The sequence below is a fragment of the Ovis canadensis genome, chromosome 12 (assembly GCF_042477335.2).
Source record: "Ovis canadensis isolate MfBH-ARS-UI-01 breed Bighorn chromosome 12, ARS-UI_OviCan_v2, whole genome shotgun sequence".
NCBI lineage: Eukaryota > Metazoa > Chordata > Mammalia > Artiodactyla > Bovidae > Ovis > Ovis canadensis.
The window spans coordinates 11,752,220-11,766,154 of NC_091256.1; the positions used below are offsets into that span (position 1 = coordinate 11,752,220).

Genomic DNA, 13,935 nt, shown 5'->3' on the forward strand with positions numbered 1-13,935 from the left:
TAGGAAGATCCCCTGAAAAAGGGAATGGCTACCTACTCCAGTATGCTGGCCTGAAGAATTCCATGGACTCTATAGTCCATGGGGTCACATAGAGTCAGACACAACTAAGCAGCTTTCACTTTCAGATAGGGTGAAGAAGAATCTATTAATATTTCTAACACCCCACCAAGAAAAGAAAAAAGAAAACCCTTGCCTCAGTTTACACTCCAATTTCGAGTGCTGAGAAAAAGAGTGATGTTGAAGTTACTATAGAAACCCAGAAATTGCACTGTTTTGTCCTTTTGGGATCCGGTCTGCCACACTCTTAAACAATGTGACCTCATCCTCTAAAAATGGAAGCAGGAGAATTGAGCTTGTTCTGTGATTACTTCTAGGATCTTAATAGACTGGTTCCAACTGGGAAAAGGAGTACATCAAGGCTATATATCATCACTCCGCTGATTTAACTTATATGCAGAATACATCGTGGAAATGCAGGGCTGGATGAAGCATAAGCTGGAATCAAGATTGCCAGGAGAAATATCAATAACTTCAGATATGCTGCTGACACCACCCTTATGGCAGAAAGTAAAGAAGGACTAAAGAGCCTCTTAACGAAAGTTAAAGCGGAGAGTGAAAAAGTTGGCTTAAAGCTCAACATTCAGAAAACGAAGATCATAGCACCTGGTCCCATCACTTCATGGCAAATAAATGGGGAAACAGTGGAAACAGTGGCAGACTTTATTTTGGAGGGCTGCAAAATCACTGCAGATGGTGACTGCAGCCATGAAATTAACAGATGCTTGCTCCTTGGAAGAAAAGCTATGACCAACCGAGACAGCATATTAAAAATCAGAGACGTTACTTTGCCAACAAAGGTCCGTCTAGTCAAGGCTGTGGTTTTTCCAGTGGTCACGTACGGATGTGAGAGTTGGACTATAAAGAAAGCTGAGCACTGAAGAATTGATGTCTTTGAACTGTGGTGCTGGAGAAGACTCTTGAGAGTCCCTTGGACTGCAAGGAGATCCAACCAGTCCATCCTAAAGGAGATCAGTCTTGAGTTTTCATTGGAAGGACTGATGTTGAAGCTGAAAGTCCAATACTTTGGCCACCTGATTCGCAGTGCTGACTCGATGGAAAAGATGATGCTGGGAAAGATTGAGGGCAGGAGGAGAAGGGGACGACAGAGGATGAGATGGTTGGATGGTATCACCGACTCAATGGACATGAGTTTGGGTAAACTCTGGGAGTTGGTGATGGACAGGGAGGTCTGGCATGCTGCAGTCCATGGGGTTGCAAAGGGTTGGACATGACTGAGCAATTGAACTGAACTATCTAGTTTGTGAGTGTGGATACTGTGCAAATGCTAAATTACAGTGCGAGAGAGATGTTTTAATTCAGCAGTAAACATGGGGTCATGACCTATTGCACATGAGTGGGTTCATCAAATGAATGTTTCAGTTTATAGAAAATCAAAACCACCAAAAGCTGGAGTCTTTGTGGAAGGGGAAGAGATCCCTGGATTGGATCTTGGAGAAATGGTAGGATTTGGATGAGGAGAAGAGGGCAGGGGGATCATTGGGTAGATGAGCTTGTATGGAGCTCAGGGTTCAAGTAAGTAGATGACTGGACAAGCCTGCACAGATGAGAGGAGGCCCACCTGGCAGCAGGGAAGGACTTGGGGCCAGGAGACCACAACAGAAGACCATGACAATGACACAGTGCCAAGTGCCGGAGACCTGCAGAAGCCACGCAGACAAGAGGGTGGGGTCAGCTGGGAGAGGATGCAAGTTTCAGCTGGTAAAGGGATGGTACATGTGCACGATAGGGGAATCATTGCTGTATTAATGAAAGGGCACCTGGCACATGGAAACACCCCTAAAATGTTCATTCCCTTCCTTGTTTTATCCCCTCCTCCACTCCTGGCCTCTCCCTCAGGCTATTTCTCTGGCTGTCTTCATTGTCTCCAGGGGACCAGAACAACAGGAATGAGAGAGCGGAAACACGACCCCATGCCATGTGTGTACATAGTCACTCATTCACTTTTTCAGTCAAGGATTACGTAATCTGTACCTTGTGCTGGAGTCAGAGTCACTAGTGTGAATAAGACGTGGTCTTTCTGCCATCTCCACTTCACCCATGGGAAGATGATTGTACAAAGTCGGTGATAATAGAGTAGCCAAGAAATAGTGCTTAATAAAATCCAGAGAAGGAATTTATTCGTTTATTCCTTTCTCGGCTCAACTCAGTTTCCTGAGAGCCTACTCTCTCTCATTCCCTGGGCAAGACTGGACATTGGCAAGAGTGGCAAATAACGTCAGTTCCTGCCCTCAGTCTGGGTGTGAGTTTAGCCTCATGTCTGTGTATCACTTGCTTCTGACCAAATGTGAAGACAGGACTGGGAGATGAGGGTGACCTTGTGTCTGGGTTTCAATGAATCCCTGTCTGTGGATGTATTTGTGTATGTCTGTTCAAGTAAGTGGCTTGTGGACTACGTTAAATCCCAGCTGTGAGGCAAAGACCCTTCCAGGACTGAGAAATTAGGCTGGCCCAAGTGTCTCTGACCTCAGAACCCTAATGGAGAGACTGGCCCTTTTCTCACCTTGTTCCTCTCTCAGAGCTGACCTGTGGAAAACTTGCCCCTAGAGGCCCCCCCTGCATATTCGTCTGCTCCATGCTAACCAGCCTCTGATGGATGGGAACACATTGGTGCCAAGCACAGAACAGCCTTTGTGCTCTGCCACCAGTGGTGATCCATCAGCTCTAACCTGACAGCAGGGCGTCAGGCCTTAACCCCTACCCCGCTGGCGCGGGCGCTCAGGGGCCCCTGCTCTGACTGCAGCCTCCTGCTCTAGCAGTCCTCCTTCCTCCAGGGGGAGCCCTTGTCCCCGTCCACGGCTCCAGAGCCAGGCTGTTTGTGCCCCTACCCTGACTGTCTCAACTTGATTCTGTCTATTTGCATGCTGGGCTGATCTCATTTGCATGGTACTGGTTGAATTTCAGAATGCTCAGAGATCCCTTTCACCTGCTCCTGACTCTTTGTTTCTGCATCTGCTGCATACCCAGTCCCAGCTGTCTGCTTCCCAGGATCTTCCAGTCCCTACTGACCTCACAGCGGGGCTGACCTGGGCTGCTAATTTGCTTGACTTACATCAAAGCAAGTTTCCTATCCCAGAGTCTCACATGCGTAGGTATAAAGGATCAAGGAGGAGGTCTGGAAGGGTGGGAGCCTCTGGTTTCTCCAGACAGGCCCCACATTTTGTTTGCCTAGGCTAGTTCTCTGGTATTATGAATGAGTACCAGGTGGGAGCTGGGTGGCAGAATGCACGTGCATTTCAATAGGACTTAGATGCAAGAACATGGCATGCAAATCAGCATTATTTTTAGGACTTTGTAGCAGGGTGAGAAGAGATCACAGAATCTTAGAACGTCCAAACTGTGAGGAAGTCTAAAAATCAGTGCACCTTCTTTTTATATATTGGGTGCACAGAGCACTAGTGTCAGAAGTGTGAATGATGTTGGCTCTTAGCCGGAGTTTAGGCCTCGGAGCTGAAAGAAGATGCCTCCTCTCCCTCTCTGAGGCTGACAGGTGAAGAAGTGTGCTTTGAATACATGTTTTCCAGGTAAGCCTGAGGCCATAGGTGGGAGGCAGCAAGGGAATTGGAAGTGCTCTAGGTTTCAAATAGAGTGTTTAGAGAGCTATTGGGAGAGGTAGTGATGGAGAAATGAATAGAAGACACAAGAGAAGGGTGAGACAATTGGCTGGAGAGACCAGGGGGAGTCCTGAAGTCTTGAGAAAGAAGGAGAGGTTTGGACGCAGATGGGAGACGCATGGTGGAGAAATGAGGGGGAGGGGAGGGCTCCAGGCCTCTGGAGACAACACATTGTTTCCACTGAGAACTGAGCATCAAATTACCACTGGGAAATCCGTCCCTGCCTGGAATCTGGAGATCAGGGCCAGGCTCATTCATCAAGAATCTCTGGTGTTGGGGTGGGGAAGTGCAGGTCCGGAGGTGGTAGGGTCCTCCGGAAATGAGGGTCATGGAGAGGTGGTTGGTAGACACAAACTGCAAAGCTACTTTTTAAAATAAATAGAACAGGGCTTAGCAGAGCATGTGGCAGTGTAAACCTAAGGAACTTGGGGAAAATATAGGTGAGGATTTCTTATGAGTAGTTCATGCTTCTGTGAGGGCTTGACCTTCAGCTCCCAGTTGAAACAGTTCAGGGAAAGAGGAAGAGGGAACCCTAGATACGGAGTCAGGGCACGTTACTGTCCCCAGTTCTGAGCTCTCCTGTTTGTAAATCAAGATGCTGGATTGAATGGTTCCAGTGGCCCTTTGAGAGGTGACATTCTTTTTCTGACACAGCATGTGGGGCTGTAGGAAGTACTCCTGGGGTCGGGGTAGAAGGACTGTTTTGAGTGTTTAAATCAGATGCAGCTCTGAAGATCGATTCATAGGGTCCGAGCAGGCAGGTTTCCTTGGCTAGTCTGTCCTTTTCCCGTCTCCACTCTGCTCCCATACTCAGGCTCACTGAAGGGCACCTGGGATGTTGTGTGGCCCCACTTCAGCCTACCTAGAACTGCGTAGCATGTGTGTGTCACACTCATCTCTAACAGCACACCCCACCTGTCCCCCTTCTCTTCCAGCCGCTCAGTTCTCTCCTCCCTGTGGGCTAAGAGTCCTAGCATGCCACCCCACCCCCTCCTGCTCCCTGGACAGCTTCTATTTCTGCCTCTTTGACGAGTTGTGACATATTTGGGAGCAGCTGCTGCCTGGGTGGAAGTGCTTTTGCTTTTCTCCCAGCTCTATCTTCTCCTCCCCAATATCTCTTTCAATAGCCACCACTTCCCAGAATTTGCTCTAAGACCCTCCCTGCATTCCTCTCCCTGGAACTCAGGCCCCCAGCTTTTCCTAGGTTCCTGCAGGCATGGCCAGGGCTGCTGGCTGATATGGAGGGAGCTTTGTAGGATAGGAAGTCAGGTGGCCAGGTGGAGGGAACAGATCTTTTCTGCCAAGGCCCAGGTTGTTGTGGTTGGAGGCAAATTTTTTCCTCCTTTGGGATTCACTTTTCTATCTTTCAAATGGGGAAGATAAGTAATGTCTTCCCCGCCAGCTGTAAGTAGCTGTGCCACCTATTAACTGTAGGTGACTGACGTCACCATTCAGTAGTTCCTCTCTAACCCAGTTCATCAAAAGCCCCTCAATCTCTGCTCCCCTCTGTATCTTAACAATTCCTAGCTTCACACAAAGCCAGAAATTATTCAAATTTCCACTAGTTATAGCAAGAGCCTCACAAAAGAGTCACACTTTAGCAATAAAATAAAGAGTACTCTAAATCTGCTTTTTAAAAGTTTAAAAACAAGCCTCAAGCAAAGAGTCAAACTAACTTCCTACTGGAACAAAGTCTAACACTCATCAAAGGAATATGATAAAATTCAACACTCAATTATATAAAATTAATGTCAGTTATTCAATCAAAGGTTAGTAGGCAGCAAAGAAGCAGGAAAAAAAAAATGTGACCTAAAATCAGGAGAAAATTTTCTCCTATAATCAATCAGGAGAAAAATCAGTAATTGGAATAGACCCAGAAATGATAGAGATGATATATTAATAGACAAGACAATTAAAAGGGCTTTTAAATATGCTCAATATGCTTAAGGATTTAAAGAAAAATGTGAGCATAATGAAGAAAAGAAATAGAAGATATAAAAAGAAATCAAAATTTCACTGGTGGAATTATTTATTAGTCTGCTTTGGCTGCCATAACAAGATAGCGCAGGCTGGATGGCGTAAACAACAGCACTTTATTTACTCACCGTTCTGGAGGCTAGAAGTCTGAAATCAGAGTACCAGCATGGTTGGATTCTAGTGAGAGTCCTCTTGCTGGCTTGCAGGTTGCTGCCCTCATGCTGGGTGCTCACATGGCTTTTCCTTGAAAGAGAGATCAATCTCTCTCATATTTCTTCTTATAAGGGTAATAATTCCATCAGACCAGGCCCGCACCCTTAATACCTAACCAACTCCACAGCCGCATCTTCAAATACAGTTACATTGATTACACTGAGGGATTAGGGTTTCAACATATGAAGATGGGGATACATTGAGTTCATAAAAGATTAGACATTGCAGAGAAAGATTTCATTGAATCTGAATACAAAGTAATAGGAAAAATAAAAAATGAACCAAAAAAATATTTTTAAAAAGAGTTTCAGTGACATGTGGGACAGTATCAAGTGAATTAATATGCATGTAATTAAAGTTCCAGAAAGGGGCAGAAAAATATTAGAAGAAATAATGGCTAAATGTTTACAAGTTTGGTAGAAACTATGAACTCACAAATCTAAGTCACTTAATGAAGGATAAACACAAAGAGAACCACACCAAGGAGCATCAGAAGCAAAGTTTCGAAAATCAGTGATAAGAGAAACATTTGAAAGCGGTCAGAGTAAAAGAGGCCTATTGTGTATAGAGGAATGAAGATTGTTAAAAGCTGCGAAGTATTATGAGGGATGCTATGGAGGACAGAAGGCAGTAGAACCTCTTGAAAGTGCTGAAAGAAAAGAAAATCTATCAAACAAGATTCTGTACTCAACAAAACATATCTTTTAAGAATTAAGTAAAATAAAGACTTTTTTCAAACAAAAATAAGCTGGCAGAATTTATCACCAGGACATATTTACTATAATAAATGGTAAAGGAAGTTCTTCAGGCAGAAGGAAAATGATACAAAATTGAAACTTGAATTTGCATAGAGGAATGAAGAGCATCAGAAGTGGTAAATGTGGGTAAATATAAAAAGACTCCTCACTGTAAAATTTCTTTAAAAGATAATTATCTATTTAAAACAAAAATAATAGCAATGTATTTTAGAGTTTATAACACAAAAACGAAATGTAAAATGACAATAGCAAAGAGAATGGGAGGTGAGAAGTGTACTGTTGCAGGATTCTTACTTATACATAAAAGTGGTATAGTATTATCTGAAAGTATACTGTGATAAGTTAAAAATGAATACTGTCAAATCTAGAGCAACTACTAAAAAATAAAACATAGAACTATAGCTAATACATCATTACTGGAGATAAATTAGAATATTAAAAAATACTCAGTTAATCTAGACAATAGGAAAAGAAACAAAAAAGAATAAAGAGTAATAGGATAAATTGAAAACGGTTACCAAGGTGGGAGACTTATATCCAACCATATCTATAACTGCATTAAATATAAGTAGACTTTGGCACAAATACACAGATAAGTTGAGAGTCAAATGATGGGAAAATATATACAATGAGAACACTAATCATAAGAAACCTGGAGTGGCTATATTCATACCAGAAAAGCAGATTTCAGAACAAAAACTGTTACTTGGGGTAAAGAGATACATTATACAATGATAAAGGGCTCAATTTATCAAAAAGCAATCATCTTAAATATATATGTACCTAATAACAACCCTTTTAAAATAAAGTAAAAAAAATGCATAAAGCAACATACAAAAAAATAAAACTGAAGGAAGGAATAGACAAATCCAAAATTTTAGCTAGAGATTTTAAAAATCCTCTTCCAGTAATTCATAGAACAAGTACATAAAATCAACTTGGAAATAGAAGACTTAAATTTATAAATCAATTTTCCCTATCAACATTTGTAGTATATTCCACCCAACAGTAGCTGCACATGGTTAAGATACACTGTACCACAAAACAAGTCTAAATAAATTTAAAAATACTGATAATAAAGAGCATGTGCTCTGAAAACAATGAGACTAAATTAGAAATCAATAACAAATTTCTAGAAAATCCCCAAATACTTTGAAATTAAACTTTTAAATGACTCACTTCAGTTCAGTCACTCAGTCGTGTCCACTTCTTTGCAACCCCATGGACGCCAGGCTTTCCTGTCCATCACCAACTCCTGGAGCTTACTTAAACTCATGTCCATTGAGCCAGTGATGCCATCCAACCATCTCATCCTCTGTCATTCCCTTCTCCTCCTGCTTTCAATCTTTCCCAGCATCAAGGTCTTTTCTAATGAGTCAGTTCTCATCAGGTGGCCAAAGTATTGGAGCCTCAGCTTCAGCATCAGTCCTTCCAATGAATATTCAGGACTGATTTCCTTTATGATTGACTGGTTTGATCTCCTTGCTGTCCAAGGGTTATTATTTATTGAGCCCTTTCTTCTAGGCCCTATGCTAAGTGCTAGATAACCTGTAATTCATTTAATCCTTACAGTCATTCCATAAGGTAACTACTATTATTGCCATTTTACAAATGAGGACCCAGAATTCAGAGAGGGTAGGCAGCTGGTGAATTATAAAGCTAGGACAAGAAACTCTTATCTATCTAAAGCCAAAGCCCAGGTCATGATCAGTATGTTATTTAATAATCAACTAGTTAGAGCATTTGAGACAGGTGTTCCAAAGAGAGCCCTGTTGGGTGTATGGGTAGGGGACTGTGTGACCCAGTTGTTGAGCTGCCACTTACCTCCTTACCAACTCTCCACCCTCAGTATTACCCTCATGCTTGGTGCTCAAACTCCTTCCCTATGGAAAGTCTCCCGTTGGTTGTTTCCGTGTGTTCTTCCCCACCCCGATTCCTCTCTGTTTTAGGGCTCCTCTGTCCCTAAACAGCTTTCTCCATGGCAGGCTCACAGGCCTTTCTCATGAGGTCTATCTAGACTGGACTTTCCTGGTGATCCAGTGGTTAAGACTCTGCACTTCCAATGCAGGAGGTATGGGTATGACCCCTTGTCGCGGAACTAAGATACCACATTCCATATAGTGCAATGGTAAACAAATAGATGAATAAACTCTTCACAAGTCTTCCTGGCCTTCCTCCTCTAGGAGTTCACCTCCTCTGCTTGCACTTCAGTTCAGTTCATTTCAGTCACTCAGTCGTGTCCGACTCTCTGCGACCCCATGAATTGCAGCATACCAGACCTCCGTGTCCATCACCAACTCCCGGAGTTCACTCAGACTCACATCTATTGAGTCAGTGATGCCATCCAGCCATCTCATCCTCTGTCGTCTCCTTCTCCTCCTGCCCCCAATCCCTCCCAGCATCAGAGTCTTTTCCAATGAGTCAACTCTTCCCATGAGGTGGCCAAAGTACTGGAGTTTCAGCTTTAGCATCATTCCCTCCAAAGAAATCCCAGGGTTGATCTCCTTCAGAATGGACTGGTTGGATCTCCTTGCAGTCCAAGGGACTCTCAAGAGTCTTCTCCAACACCACAGCTCAAAAGCATCAATTCTTCGACACTCAGCCTTCTTCACAGTCCAACTCTCACATCCATACATGACCACAGGAAAAACCATAGCCTTGACTAGACGGACATTAGTCAGCAAAGTAATGTCTCTGCTTTTGAATATACTATCTAGGTTGCTCATAACTTTTCTTCCAAGGAGTAAGCGTCTTTTAATTTCATGGCTGCAGTCACCATCTGCAGTGATTCTGGAGCCCCAAAAAATAAAGTCTGACACTGTTTCCACTGTTTCCCCAACTATTTCCCATGAAGTGATAGGACCAGATGCCATGATCTTCGTTTTCTGAATGTTGAGCTTTAGGCCAACTTTTTCACTCTCCACTTTCACTTTCATCAAGAGGCTTTTTAGTTCCTCTTCACTTTCTGCCATAAGGGTGGTGTCATCTGCATATCTGAGGTTATTGATATTTCTCCCAGCAATCTTGATTCCAGCTTGTGTTTCTTCCAGTCTAGTGTTTCTCAAGATGTACTCTGCTTGTACTTAAGACTTCCTAATCTTAGCAGGCCTGCTTTCTGCCCCAGGGCTTTCTGGACCTTTTCTCTGGGCCCTGAGCTCCAAACAAGCCTTGAGACTACCCACGTTCCTGAGACAGCCTTCTCAGACCAGACCCACTATTGTTGGTCACCTAGACCCTTGAGAGGTTAGAGTATCTCCAAACTATCCAGACTAGTCAGACTGCCTGGATTTTAATGTTAGCATTGTCACTTTCTAGCTGTGTAAGTGGCTTGACCTCACTGTGCCTCCACTTCTTCATCTGTTTAACAAGGATAAAAATAAGACCTGTCTCATAAAGTTATTTTTTGGGTTAAATGAGTTCATATTTATATGAATGCTTCTCATGTAGCATGTACTCAATAAGCTTTATCTACATGATTATTATTGAGCCTAGCCATGACATGTAGGGCCACCCAAGACGGATGGGACAATGGTGGAGAGTTTTGACAAAACGTGGTCCACTGGAGAGGGAATGGTAAACCACTTCAACATTCTTGCCTTGAGAACTCCGTGAACAATATGAAAAGGCAAAAATATATTGCACTGAAAGATGAACTCCTTGGGTCAGTAGGTGCCCAATATGCTGCTGGAGAAGAGCAGAGAAATAGCTTAAGAAGGAATGAAGAGGCTGAGTCAAAGCAGAAACAATGCCAAGTTTTGAATGTGTCTGGTGGTGAAAGTAAAGTCCAATGCTATTAAGAACAATGTTGCGTAGGATGGAATGTTAGGTCCATGAATCAAGGTAAATTGAAGTGGTCAACAGGAGATGGCAAGAGTGAATATCAACATTTTAGGAATCAGTGAACTAAAATGGAAGGGAATGGTGAATTTAATTCAGTTGACCATTGTATCTACTACTGTGGGCAGGAATCTCTTAGATGAAATGGAGCAGCCCTCATACTACTCATACAAGACTCCAAAATGCAGTACTTGGGTGCAATCTCAAAAATGACAGAAAGATCTTCGTTCATTTTCAAGGCAAATCATTCAATGTCACAGTAATCCATGTCTATACCCCAACCACTAATGCCAAAGAACCTGAAGTTGAATGGCTCTATGAAGACCTAAAGACCTCCTAGAACTAACACCAAGGAAAGATGTCCTTTTCATCATAGGGGTCTGGAATGCAAAAGTAGGAAGTCAAGAGATCCCTGAAGTAAAAGGCAAGTTTGGCTTTGGAGTACAAAATGAAGCAGGACAAAGCCTAACAGAATTTTTCCAAGCACACACATTGGTCATAGCAAACACCCTCTACCAACAACAAAGAGATGACTCTACACATGGACATCAACAGATGGTCAATACCGAAATCTGATTGATTATATTATTTGCAGTTGAAGATGGAGAAACTTTATACAGTCAGCAGAAAAAAGACTTGGTGCTGACTGTGGCTCAGATTATGGACTCCTTATTGCCAAATTCATACTTAAATTAAAGAAAGTAGGGGAAACCACTAGGCCATTCAGGTATGACCTAAATCAAATCCCTTATCATTAAACAGTGGAAGTGAGAAATAAATTCAAGGGATTAGGTCTGATAGGTGAGTGCCTGAAGAACTATAGAAGGAGGTTGGTAACGTTGTTTAGGAGGCAGTGATCAAAAGCATTCCCAACAAAAAGAAATGCAAAAAGGTAAAATGGTTGTCTGAGGGCCCTTACAAATAGCTGAGAGGGACTTCCAGTTCAAGATGGCAGAGTAGAAGGACCTGTGCTCATCTCCTCCTGCGAAAGCACCAAAATCATAACTGTCTAATAAGCAACCATTGACAGGAGGATGCTGCTGCTGCTAAGTCACTTCAGTCGTGTCTGACTCTGTGCGACCCCACGGAACCTACCAAGAAAGACACCCCATGGCCAAAGACAAAGAAGAAGCCACAGTGAGATGGTAGCAGGGGCACAATCACGATAAAGGTAAATCCCATACCTGCCAGGTGGGTGACCCACAAACTGGAGAACAATAATACCAAAAAAGTTCTCCCACTGTTGTGAAGGTTTGGAACCCCACTTTGGCTTCCCAGGTTGAGGACCCGACAAAAGGACTGGAATCCCAGGAAATATGACCTTAAAGCCCAGTGGGATTTGATTACAAGACTTCCACAGGACTAGGGGAAAGGGAGACTTCAGGCTAGAAAGGCACTAACAAAACCTTGCATGCACCAAGCCTCAGAGGAAAGGATCAGTGACTCCATAGGAAACTGAAGCAAAACTACCTGCTAGTGTTGGAGGGTTCCTGTGGAGGCGTGGGTCAGCAGGGGCTCACTGCAGGGATGGGCAGATGGGCAGCAGTTGTCTGGGAAGGTCCCCTTTGGCATAAACACTCTTGAAGGTAGCCATTGACCATAGAGCCTGTAGCCCGAGGGCTACAGGCCAAAAAAAAAAAAAAAAACCCACCCATCAGCACATAATTGGATTAAAGCTTTACTGAGCAAGACCCTGCCCACCAGAGCAAGACTCACTATTCCCCACCACCAGTCCCTCCCTTCGTACTGTTCATGGGGTTCTCAAGGCAAGAATACTGAAGTGGCTTGCCATTCCCTGCTCCAGTGGACCATGCTTTGTCAGGACTCTCCACTATGACCCATCCATCTTGGGTGGCAGTACACGGGACCTGGTTGATAGTTTCACTGAGTTAGATAAGGCTGTGGTCCATGTGATCAGTTTGATTAGTTTTCTGTGATTGTGGTTTTAGTTCTGTCTGCCCTCTGATGGATAAGGATAAGAAGCTTATGGAAGCTTCCTGATGGGAAAAACTGACTGGAGGAAACTGGGTCTTGTTCTGAAGGGCAGGGCCATGCTCAGTTCAGTTCAGTCACTCAGTTGTGTCTGACTCTTTGCGACCCCATGAATCGCAGCATGCCAGGCCTCCCTGTTCATTACCAACTCCCGGAGTCCACTCAGACTCACATCCATCGAGTCAGTGATGCCATCCAGCCATCACATCCTCTGTCGTCCCCTTCTCCTCCTGCCCCCAATCCCTCCCAGCAACAGTCTTTTCCAATGAGTCAACTCTTCACATGAGGTGGCCAAAGTACTGGAGTTTCAGCTTTAGCATCAGTCCTTCCAAAGAAATCCCAGGGTTGATCTCCTTCAGAATGGACTGGTTGGATCTCCTTGCAGTCCAAGGGACTCTCAAGAGTCTTCTCCAACACCACAGTTCAAAAGCATCAATTCTTTGGTGCTCAGCCTTCTTCACAGTCCAACTCTCACATCCATACATGACCACAGGAAAAACCATAGCCTTGACTAGACGGACCTTAGTCAGCAAAGTAATGTCTCTGCTTTTGAATATACTGTCTAGGTTGGTCATTACTTTTCTTCCAAGGAGGAAGCGTCTTTTAATGTCAAGGCTGCAGTCACCATCTGCAGTGATTTTGGAGCCCCGAAAAATAAAGTCTGACACTGTTTCCACTGTTTCCCATCTATTTGCCATGAAGTGATGGGACCAGATGCCATGATCTTCATTTTCTGAATGTTGAGCTTTAGGCCAACTTTTTCACTCTCCACTTTCACTTTCATCAAGAGGCCTTTTAGTTCCTCTTCACTTTCTGCCATAAGGGTGGTCTCATCTGCATATCTGAGGTGATTGATATTTCTCCCTGCAATCTTGATGCCAGTTTGTGTTTCTTCCAGTCCAGCGTTTCTCATGATGTACTCTGCATAGAAGTTAAATAAGCAGGGTGACAATATACAGCCTTGACGTACTCCTTTTCCTATTTGGAACCAGTCTGTTGTTCCATGCCCAGTTCTAACTGTTGTTTGCTGACCTGCATACAGATTTCTCAAGAGGCAGATCAGGTGGTCTGGTATTCCCATCTCTCTCAGAATATTCCACAGTTTATTGTGATCCACACAGTCAAAGGCTTTGGCATAGTCAATAAAGCAGAAATAGATGTTTTTCTGGAACTCTCTTGCTTTTTCGATGATCCAGCGGATGTTGGCAATTTGATCTCTGGTTCCTCTGCCTTTTCTAAAACCAGCTTGAACATCTGGAAGTTCACGGTTCATGTATTGCTTGGAGAATTTTGAGCATTACTTTACTAGCATGTGAGATGAGTGCAATTGTGTGGTAGTTTGAGCATTCTTTGGCATTGCCTTTCTTTGGGATTGGAATGAAAACTGACCTTTTCCAGTCCTGTGGCCACTGCTGAGTTTTCCAAATTTGCTGGCATATTGAGTGCAGCACTTTGACAGCATTATC

The 13,935-nt window shown here is 43.6% G+C and overlaps 1 protein-coding gene across 1 annotated transcript in view; it reads left to right on the forward strand.

Annotated features, from left to right (window-relative positions):
- The first annotated feature begins 3,389 nt into the window (after positions 1 to 3,389).
- ADORA1 (adenosine A1 receptor) overlaps positions 3,390 to 13,935 on the forward strand; it is a 142,514-nt gene continuing 131,968 nt past the window's right edge. Inside the window, exon 1 of the mRNA XM_069545133.1 lies at positions 3,390 to 3,602. The gene's annotated coding sequence lies outside the window, so the exon portion shown is untranslated. The remainder of the gene's footprint in view (positions 3,603 to 13,935) is intronic.